Source organism: Sinohyriopsis cumingii, chromosome 3 (assembly GCF_028554795.1).
Source record: "Sinohyriopsis cumingii isolate HCF-2022 chromosome 3, ASM2855479v2, whole genome shotgun sequence".
Lineage (NCBI taxonomy): Eukaryota > Metazoa > Mollusca > Bivalvia > Unionida > Unionidae > Sinohyriopsis > Sinohyriopsis cumingii.
Genome location: NC_142963.1, coordinates 124,238,175 through 124,248,169, shown reverse-complemented (window position 1 = coordinate 124,248,169; position 9,995 = coordinate 124,238,175).

The window sequence follows — 9,995 nt, the reverse complement described above, 5'->3', positions numbered from 1 at the left end:
TCTTGCTGCTAATGCTTTGCCGACAGATACCAACAAAAACGATATTCTACAAGCCAGATTTACTCAACTGATCGTCAATGAGAAAATATCATTACATGCATGTATTTAAGCAACCATTACTCTTCCACCATTTACACTTACATCAATATGTCCGGGTGATGACCTACGCGTCGTAGGATTGATCTGTCCTTACAGGAAAAAATTAGTCTGATCAATGAGTATGAATATGAACCAAAACCTACACCAAAGAAGACTAGGGGGAAACTTCGGTATAGGTACACCTACTATTTTATATTCTAAAGAGAATGAAATTCTTCAAGAATGAATTTGAAAACAGTTATGCAGACAGGTAGTTTCGACAATGCCTGCAAATTTTACGAAATTATAGATTTAATGTGGCAATGGTTTAGCCAAGGTAGCACCAAACGCATTCTGATCACGGGCTTATAATGTAAAATCTCTCTCTCTCTCTCTCTCTCTCTCTCTCTCTCTCAATAACTGTTTGAACACACTGCCTCATCATTCATATGAAGATTCATCGATCTATAAGCAATAAAAAATAATGACATGTGATTGATAGAAAGAAAATCCTAGTGACTCAAGCAAGATCTTTTTGACACTGAGACCCCTATTCTGAGTAGAAATTTTATATTTCCTACTGGAAACAAGAAATAATTTAAATCATGAATGCATGTGACATCCTTGAGATAAAAATTCGTTTATAAACTTACGATAAAGCCGAGACTTCAATAAACAGATTTGTAACACCCCTTATTACAATCTATGGCAGCCTTTTTTTATTGACAAATGAGGGTGCTGACAAGGCGAGTGTTCAAATTGTTTGCGTGGTTGCTAACAAGTCAGAGCTATGTCAACATCTAGTGATTGTAGCGGCTTCTTGAACATTGAATAATTTCAGCTAGGAGTTGTGTTTTTTTAAAAATAGTTTTGATGAGGGCATTTCAACAATGATGTAAAGTCAGCTGATAAATGTTTGGAGGATTAATTGTTGAAATGGTTGACACATCTTCATCAAATACTCTTTTATCAGCTGACACAAGTGATGCTTAATAAATTGTACAACATGTGTTTGAACGCAAAACTCACTTTGCTAACTTTCCATCTGAGTTCAGTGCTGACCAGGAAGAAATTTAATACATTTATCCAGTATTCGCTCCACGAGCTTGTTAATGGACTTGTGAATTGAATACTCAAGTCAGAATCATGACTATGGTCCTTAAAGATAGAATAAATTTTGTACAAACTTGTGCAGATTAAACAAACATTGTTTAGCTTTTAAACGATACCAAATATGACTCGATTTAACAAATATGAATAAATTCTAAAATAGATTGGCACGAACAGTCCAACCTGTCAATAATGTCCACACATGGGAAATGACAATGCTGGCCTTATTATAGAGGTGACATGTGTTCATCTATCAAGCTTGACTGTTGTACGAATGTTATGCACTGAATACCAATATAATTAGTAATGGTAGTACATTTAGTAGTAGTTGAAGTCGTAGTAGTAACACATGTGTTGTTATTATTATTATAAGCAGTTGTAGGAATAGTGTAGTACATGTATTATTATTATTATTATTATTATTATTGTAGTAATAGTACATGTATTATTTGCAGTGGCAGTGTAGAACATGTATTACGTTTAGTAATAGTGTAGAACATGTATTATTATTAGTAACAGTGTAGTACATGTATTATTATTAGTAGTGTAGTAAATGCATTATTATTAGTAGTAGTGTAGTAAATACATTAGTATTATTGTAGTGTAGTAAGGTATTATTATTAGTAGTAGTAGCAGTAGCAGTGGTAGATGTATCAATATAATTATTATTATTAGTAGTAGTAGAACATTTATTATTAGTAGAGTAGTAGTATACATTTATTATTAGTACATATATTATTATTATTATTATTATTATCATTATTATTATTGTTATTATTATTATTATTATTATTATTATTATTATTATTATTATCAACTGATATAGTTTAGTGCACTATTCAGCCAATTCATAAACTGAATGTATGTGTCATTCTGACACAAAACAAACGTTCCATACAAGATCACTGTGTCGTATTCCATCCTATATAACCAAACTGAGTTTGTTTTGTGACAAAACACTAATGTCACTATTAACTGACAACTGGGGGCCCCGAGTGGCCGAGTGGTCTAAAGCGCTCTCCGTCACGGATCACTGCCGTCTCACCTGTCTGCGTGGGTTCGAGTCTCAGGCTCGGCCAATGTGGATATGTGAGAAAGCTTGCCGGTAGCTTCTCGTGGGTCGGTGGTTCTTTCCGGGTTTTTCCCGGGTTCTTCCTCCACCATTGATACTGGCCGCCATGTTTAGCCTATTATGTGCTGAAAAATGGCGTCAAACCCTATAACAACAACAACTGCGTAACAGAAATATTTGTTTTGCCAATTTGTATGCATGTGATTAGACTTATAAACAGCTGCACACACATAAAAAGTATTTGAATTAACCAGTTGCTCAAACGAGAGATCAAAGTACAGTCAGCCTGTGCGGGTTTCGGATCAATAGGTAATGAAAACCCATATGTGGAGTAAAACAAGAATCAAGACTTAAGCTGCATTTTTATATACAAGAAAGCTTTGAAAATACTGAATAACTCTAGTGCTGATATTAGTACCCTTACTCGTACCTCGTGGACAGGGTACTAACATGAGCATATACGTGTTAATGGAGCAAGCCGGGTATGATTCACATCCGGCGCTTTTTTTAGCCTAATAATAACACTTTAAACATATTCCTTGCATATAATATAATCCAATAAATTGAGTAGTCCTCTTATTCAATACCGGAATTATCGAAAATCATTGTAGAAATAGTTGTAAAATCTCGTTTAATTTTTTTAGCCGATATTTTCGTTTAGGTCGTCCGCCATATTATTTCAAATAATGATTACTTCCGTTCTCAGCCTCGTTTGTTGTGTGCCATATAAGGACATTGACGCCTTATTTGGAAATGTAAACAAATCGTAGTAAAAATTTGGCGCCGTTTGGGTCAGAAATTCTGCGCATTAAAAGTAAATACGGTTTATCGGCAACTTTGAAATTCCACCAAGAAGCGATTATTCGCACTTGATTCATAATAATATAGCGTAGAATATTAAAAATATGGTCTGGCAAGCCTTACGTAGAAAAGGGGTCACGGCGAGAGTCTCGTGTTATCTGTCATGGCGGACAGGATACGGTTAGAGTAACCATGCCAATTTATTTTATCGTGTAAGGGCTTAATAAATTCAAAATAAGCCAAACTTCTTTCACAACATGATTTTACTTATGTAGTTGATTTCTACGCTGTTTGTTTTTCTCACTTTAGTGATGATTTTTTTTTGCTCCATTACATGATATGGGATCAGTTCGTAGCCTCAACCACAACAAATCAAGTTTGAGGCTACGACATCGTAGCTAGAATAACTCCCGACAAATGAACTGCTTTGATCATCCCTCCAATGATACAATCTGCCTTACTGTTCCAGTTTGAAACATTTACACCCGTGAGTTACACTGACAAACGTACCTAAGTACGATAAGCACGGGTGAGATTTAAAATGTACAAATTACACAATGGCATTATCTAAAAAAACGTTTAGTGCACATACATTGAGCAGTCACTGTCTATGCAATCCAGTGACCGTTCAGTGCAGCAAGAAACTAGTTTTTGATAAGGAAACAACTGGCTGCTGACCGTGGAAAGGTGACAGCATATTATACGCCACTTTTATATAGGAAATTTGCCAGGGAAAATGAATATGGTTGTTTCTTCTGACAGGTGACCACTACATAAAACTTAAAAGTGACCATTCCAGGCAGAACTGACTAGTTGACATATGTGATAGATACAAGGTCGAAGTTGTATCAAAGAAGGAAATTTTATACCCATGTTTAAACCTTGAATATGGACTGAAAATCAAAGCTAACTTTATAAATGCTTCGGAAGTTTACATAAGATTTACTTTGATTTATATCAAAGCTTTTGCTTAGACCTTGGATATGTCGTAAAATTAAAACAAAGGGCAATATTTACAACAGAACACTTTCTGGTGATGTATAATAATTATACGAAATTTCCTCCCTTATCTTGAATAACTTAAAGTTATGTGATGGAAAATTCTATTTAAAAAAATCTAGCTATGACCTTGAAGACAGCACGCGCTTGTGTTATACGAACACCCTCTAGTGGCGATTTACTAGTAGTATTCCATGGCTTTGAAGCTATAGAGGAGACATATCTGAAACTATTAATGCCCCGGCAAGTAATCTAATTTACATAAAATGTGACATGTTGCTGTATTATCATCCTCCTGACGAATTTGTATATCTGTTACATCATAGGGGCCCCGAGTGGCCGAGTGGTCTAAAGCGCTCTCCGTTACGGATCACTGCCATCTCACCTCTGTCTGCGTAGGTTCGAGTCTCAGATTCGGCCAATGTGGGTATGTGAGAAAGCTTGCCAGTAGCTTCTCGAGTGTCGGTGGTTCTTTCCGTGGATTTCTCGGGTTCTTCCTCCACCATTAATACTGGCCACCATGTATAGCCTATCGTGTGCTGAAAAATGGCGTTAAACCCTACAACAACAACAACAACAACAACTGTTACATCATTTTGCAGGTAATGGAGTGCGAAATATATGCCAGAGTTGCCTGGCTTGAACGGAAGGGTGTTGGTTTATCGGTATTTCTCAGCGCAAAATGGGCTAAACATGGCGACCAGCATATCTGGAAAACCCTGGTAAGAACCACACACACACGGGAATATGCTTGTAAGCTTTCTCACATACATACGTTGGCAGATCCGAGACTCGAAAACAGACGAACAGAGGTGAGATGTCACTGATCTGCAAAGGCGGGTGCATTAGACTACTCGACCAGACATGCCTCCTTCCTTGTTGGTTTTAATGGCATCAGTCTATTCGACCACACATGCCCCCTTCCTTGTTGGATTTAATGGTATTAGACTACTCGATCATTCCCTTGATGGTTTTAATGGCATTAGACTATTTGACCACACATGTCCCCTTCCTTTTTGGTTTTAATTTCATTAGACTATTTGACCACACATGCCCCCTTCCTTTTTGGTTTTAATGTCATTAGACTACTCGACCACTCGTGCCCCCTTTTGGATTTAATGGCATTGACTACTCGACCACTCATGCCCCCTTCTTTGTTGATTTTAATGGCATTAGACAATTCGATCATACATGCCCTCTTCCTTTTTGGTTTTAATGGCATTAAACTACTCGAGCACACATGCCCCCTTCCTTGTTGGTTTTCATGGCACTTTAAACACATTTATGCATATATTGCTGAGGATATGTCAGGTAAGTGCTTTTCCCAAATACACTGTGGCAGCTAATTCAATTGCTCAAAAAAAGTATGGTCAGTCAATGTACCTCTTAAATTGCTCTTGTTCGTCCATCAGAGTGATACTGAATTTTGTCAATCCAAGTCAGGACTTATTCCAAACACTAAGTTAGGCTTCACACACTTTCTTACACTTAGCTACTGTCCTATCCGAACTATCAATTCTAGCAGCTTTAGCACTCTTCTGAATCTCGTTACAATCTTCGTAAGTTTGCCGTTTAACCCCAAAATACTTATCCAAATTACGAATGGCATTTTGTCTAAGTCTCAACATGTCTTGACTCTCGTGCACTACTTATTCCGATACATTCGGAAATGAACACAGTAACGAAAGCTAAAGTTGTTTATTTGATGTACTTTTATAAAAGACCACATGTGCATCTCTGGGTCTTTTTGACTCTGAATTCAATCACTGTAAATATCAGTACATTTTCGCATCCAGTCACCAGTCAAACAAAGCCTTGCCACCCACCTATTGCATCATGTTCCTTTTTGATGTACTCTTATAATGGCAACATGTATGTACATTAAGGGGTCTAACAGTCACTGAATTCTGTCATTGTAAATATCAACACAGCTAATTCATCAACACATTTTCCCACAAAGCAGGTGGCTGAAGCAGGACTGGCAAGTCTTTGAAATTTGCCACACACCTATAACACTGGACAACAAATTTTTACAAAAGTCATGTTACTGAAATAAAATTAGTCAATTCTTATCAATTTTTATGCGCTGAACACGAATATGACAGTCAAATTGCAAAATTGGCTCTAGTTTTTTTGTAATCTGCAAGAAATTAATGTTTACATAACGAAATGCATTCCAATAGTAAAAGGTCAACTGTAATAGCCTACCTATAAAAAATCAAGTCATTGACTACATCTTAGATTTCTTCGCCTGTCTCTTGTACAGCTGTTCGGGAGCATCTCTGAGGAGTGTCCAGCAGTAGTCAGCCAGCATTGTAGTGGACCATTTTCCCTGGTATCTTTGTTCCATTGTTGCGATATCTTGATGAAAACGTTCGCCGTGTTCATCACTAACAATACCACAGTTGCTAGGAAAGAAATCCAAATGGGAATGAAGGAAGTGAATCTTTAGAGACATATTGCAGCCAAGTTTCTTATACTTCATCAACATGTCTTCTACTAGTTCCTTATAGTTTTCTGCCCTAACATTTCCGAGGAAGTTTGTAGAAACTAGGCGAAAAGCATTCCATGCTTGTTTCGCGTCACCTTCCAGCAAGTTGTTGAACCGGTCATCTTTGAAAAGCTCTCGAATCTGAGGACCCACAAAAACTCCCTCTTTAATCTTTGCTTCGCTGAGTCGAGGGAATTTTTCATGCAGGTATCGGAATGCTGGCAAAGTCCGGTCAATGGCTTCACGAAGTTCTTCATCAAACCTAGTTTGATGTGAAGGGGTGGTAGCAAGATTTTCTGAGCCTCAACCAGAGCTGGGTGTTGGATATTCTTCTCTCCAATGGCTACATTCTGCCTGTGAGTCCATTCCTTCCTCATGTAGTGCATTTCCCTTGCTCGGCTATCCCACTCGCATAAGAAACACATGTATTTTGTATATCCTTGCTGCAGTCCCATTAAAAGGGCAACTACCTTCAAATCACCACAGAGGTGCCAGCTGTACTTGTTATACTCAATGGAATTCAGTAGCTGCCTTAAGTTATCGTATGTCTCTTTCATGTGGACAGCATACGCTACTGGAATAGATGGAAGAATGTTTCCATTGTGCAAAAGCACAGCCTTAAGACTCAGTTTCGAAGAGTCCACAAATAGTCTCCATTCTTGTGGGTCATGAGTGATTTTTAAAGCATTCATGAGGCCCTCAATATCGGAACAGAATATCAGATTACTTTCCTTTCTGAAGAAAGGCTCCAATTGCTGGTGGCGCTTTCGATATGCAGTAATTGTGACATCTTCTTCTAGAAGATTCCATTGTTGGAGTCTTGATCCTAGCAATTCTGCCTTGTTCTTTGATAAGTCCAAATCACGAATCAGGTCATTTAGTTCTTCCTGTGTTATTCTGTGTGGGGTTGATGATGCACCACAGTGAAAATCTGGATCACTGCATGCTGATGGACCAGGAGAAGAACAGGTCGACTCACCTTTGTCTTCGTCAGATGAATCAAGAGAATATTCTGCTGGAGGTTCTGGAATAGGAAGTCCCTCACCATGTGGAACTGGTCTCAATGCAGACGGAATGTTTGGGTAGACTATTCTCGACTTCTTTCGCTTCGTTATTCCGCCGGAAAGAGGAGGAACCAAGCAGAAGTAACAATCATTTAGGTGGTTGCTTGGCTCTCTCCACACCATTGGGACTGCAAACGGCATTGATGACCTTTTGCAATTCAACCACTGTGAAAGCTGTGTTGTACATGTAGCACAGCATATATGCGGAGCCCAAGGCTTGTCTTGGTCACCAACCTTGCATCCGAAGTAAAGATGATATGCCTTCTTCACTTGAGAATTGATACTTTTCTTCTGGTTGGCAAATGTCACTTCCCCACAAATATAGCAAAAATTGTCCGCGGTATTAACACACTTTCGAGGCATTACTGTTCTTTATTGTACGTAAATGGATAAAATAATAAGTTTTATGTAACAGTAGCTTGAACTGTCTCGCACAACGTCTAAAATATTTTAAATGCTGAACCTATCTGATTGGGCTTTATATAGTACACTGCTTACGTCAGCTTCAGCAGCCGCCTGGCATTAGTATAATAGGCCTACACATGTATAGTACACTGCTGACGTCAACTTACTTCAGCAGCCGCATGGCATTAGTATTGCATTGCATCAGAAAATGATGCAATCAACTGTGGATGATGTGAGCATGATGGTATTATGCAATGTTACATCATTATTCCGGATGTTGCTGCAGTCCTACTGGAGAAATTTACACAGTGAAACATAGAAAATGAGGTATATGAATATCTTCAAAACGAGAGCCAATACAAATTTTTCACGGTTATATTCGTGTTCGGCACACCAAAATACTACAGATTAGGGCCTTTTCAAGTCAGTAATGATTTCACTGTTGACCAGTGTAACATGCGTACGGACTCCCGCCGCAGGGATTTTCTGCGTCCCAGATCAAAAATTGGCGTCCAAATACGCGTAATTAAGCGTTTTCGAGATCTATGGCTCAATGCAATATCAACACTACAAAAGTGCTATAATATTTATTAAGTTACTTTCAGCTAGATTTTTATTTGGGAAACAAATATACCCCCAATAAAAAAGGCAAAGAAAAAATCTAAATTTGTGTCAATAGAATTAACTGTTTAAAAAGAATAACAAATTGCTTTAGAGGCATCAAATCAACTCACCCACTTATTGCATAAAAAAATGCGCCCTTAATTTTATTTGTCTATAGCAACATTTTTCACACCAATTCTTTTACACAAACACTCAAAGAATCCAAAAAGGTCAAATATTTGTTTCTACAAAATATCAGTTGTTTGTATAGGATATTTTAGCACAATCAAGCTAACAATTTTCTTTGGATGAATTGACTGATTGGATATGGATGCATGGAACAGATACAAAACAAATGCCCCTCTTGCTAAAAGTGGCGTATATTTATTGTTTTATGACTATTTATTTCTTTAAGTTACGAAGTGGAAATTTAAGAGGAACTTAGTGTATTGTGAATTAAATCCCAGATAATCCTAAATGTTCTAGCACAAGTCCCAAAGTATAGTTTTCCAAATGAATTCCAATATTGAATGTGCTGATGTACCAGTAGTCTTGAATAGGTTGATGTGCCAACAGTCTTTAAGTATAACAATTATATGATCCAGAATGTCTTTGAATGAATACACAATAATCCCAAAATACTAATTTAGTCAAATGTCATTGAATGCTTGTAATTGCAATGATTAATTATGAAATAAAGGATTTTTCTCAAAGTATATTTGAACACAACCGAAAATTATTCTTTAGTTGACCACAACCTTAAATAAAAACCTAGGACACAATAAAGTGACCAGAATGTGGGTCAGAAGTTGGCTTCCAGAACATTCTAAGTTTGAAAATAAGGCTAGGCCTTATACTATGATATCAGAAACAGCCCATTTATAACTTTCAAACTTGATAAAATAAATATGAGAATAGTCAAGCATACCAAACCTCTACCTTCAATTCTCAGAGCTACCATCTCCAGGTGAAATGTAATAACTCTTTCTCACAATCAGTTGGAATACGGTGTACAATTTTACGCCAGCAGTGGAATAGAGTTTGATATTACAGATTCATATCAAATGATTTGTTCTTGTTCTCTACTTGTTCACATTGACAACATGAACTGATGGACTTTCAATAAAATATGTTGCATACAATTTTGGATATAAATTAATTTTTACATAAATCTAGAATACTAGACCATGATAAAAGTAGTTACACCACACCCTCTTTTTGGCTCACTCAAATAACTTGCAAACTTGCATATGATGCTGCCAGGTGTCGATCCCCCATCTGTTAAATAGAATCAAGACCAAAATAGGCCACTTTGTGCTGAACATAAATAAAATCGCGATCAAAATTGTTAGATTAAACCTCGATATTTGCT